We start from the raw sequence: 1,971 nt of genomic DNA, 5'->3' as shown, positions 1-1,971 counted from the left end.
ATAAAGCCACAGAGTTCAGAAGAACAATTCGTGCATCTAGCTGGAATAAAGGACTTCCCCAGCTAAAATGCATAAACAAGGATGTGCCAGTGTGTGTGTGTGTGTGTGTGTGTGTGTGTCTGTGTCTGTGTCTGCGTCTGTGTCTGTGTCTGTCTATGTTTGTGTGTGGAAGAGGGTGATAGAGAATATGTGTAAGTTGTGCATTTTGTGTGTTTCTGTGAGGGTATGCTTTAAAATAAGGACCTCTTGCACTGACTCTGTCCAAGTCGTTAATGCTGAAATGACAGTATGCATATGGAGACTGATGATGCCTGTGCTGCTGGATGAATCTGGCAATTTCATCCTTTTTAAATATTTTATCCTTACAGTAGTTTTTGTTAAATGGCTGTGGAGGTAATGGATGCACAATGCTCCTCTGTGAGTATTACTGCACTGCCCTCTACTTCTCCTGAACTGACAGTGATATAAATGTGTATATGCATATCTGTTTATCTGATGATTATGCTCTCTCTCTCTCTCTCTCTCTCTCTCTCTCTCTCTCTCTCTCTCTCTCTCTCTCTCTCTCTCTCTCTCTCTCTCGCTGTGTCTGTGTGTGTGTGTCTGTGTATGTTTCGAGGTGGCCATATTTCACAACACAAACAGCGCGCCCGGCATTCCCACAAAGACATCAGGTTTTTGTAGAGTTCCAGATGGTGTCTGTTCTAGTCTCCATCCAGGACTCCGTCCACCCAGCTGGTACAACAGGAGCCATAATCTCTGAGGGGGAGAGAGAGAGAGAGAGAGAAAGAAAGAAAGAGAGAAAGAAAGAGAGGAGAGAGAATGGTAAAGGGAGAAGAAAAGAGTGATGCAGGGAGTCGAGAGAGAGAGAGCTACAGAGATAGATGATAGGAAAATGAGATAGTGAAAAGAGAAGAGAGAGGGAAAGTACAGGTGGAAGGGGGAGGGGACAGGGTTGGAAGGAAATAAAAGATGGAAGGAAAGAGACAGAAGGAAAGGAGGGAGAGGGAAGTGACCGAATTAAAGGAGAAGGAAGAAGAGAGAGGGAGAGAAGCAGAAGGAAGAGAAAGAGGAGAGATGGAGAAGGGAGAGAGAGAGGGTGCTCTGTTCTCTGTCTGGACTCAGAGGCTTCCCTCTCTCCACATCTTTAAATGGGCTTCTGTGAATTATTCATGAAGATAAAGACCCACTCCGCAAGTGTGTCACAGCCACCCACCGACCGACCGGCACACACACACACACATACACCCCCCCCCCCCCCCCACACACACACACACACACACAAACACATACCACTCTCTCCCTCTGCCATCTTTCCCTCTCAATAGAAAACCATCATACACAGCACACAAACACACCATACACAGCACAGCTCCACCTGCCATTCTGACTGTGCTCAGGTACACTGCTTTACTGTACAGCATATCCTGCTACCTATTGGAAACTCTCATCAAGCTGCCAGAGGAAAAAAAACTGTTGTTTTTATATTATCTCCAAACAACATGCAGAGAGGCAGAGAGGGAGATGAAGAGAGAGAGGGGGATATGGGGGAGGGGAGGAAGGAGAAAGGCGTTGTGCTCAAGCTCATGATGAAATATTAACTCCAACGGGATATTTTAAGACATCCTTTCTCTTGGTATGAAGAAATGGTGCCGCAGCTTTTCCATCTCCAGCTCATACACCAGTTCAGCAGACCCTGTGAGGAGAGAGCTGTCTTCACCAGAGAGTCCTGGAGCATGCACACACACACACACACCAGCTGCTGCTGGCCAATGGGGTGTGGTGGCCTTTAGAAGGAATAAAAGAATGAATTAATGTTAAAAAAAGGAATGTCTGTGTTGTGGGAAACACTGCATCTGATGTGGACTCAGCCTCTGTGCTCCGAACGTCTCTCTCTCTCTCTCTCTCTCTCTCTCTCGCTCATGCTATTTGTGTGAGTGTGTGTGTGCATCCACAGAAGCAATTCGCTTTAGA

The sequence above is a fragment of the Alosa sapidissima genome, chromosome 4, assembly GCF_018492685.1.
Source record: "Alosa sapidissima isolate fAloSap1 chromosome 4, fAloSap1.pri, whole genome shotgun sequence".
Lineage (NCBI taxonomy): Eukaryota > Metazoa > Chordata > Actinopteri > Clupeiformes > Clupeidae > Alosa > Alosa sapidissima.
Note: the sequence above shows the minus strand (reverse complement) of the source record.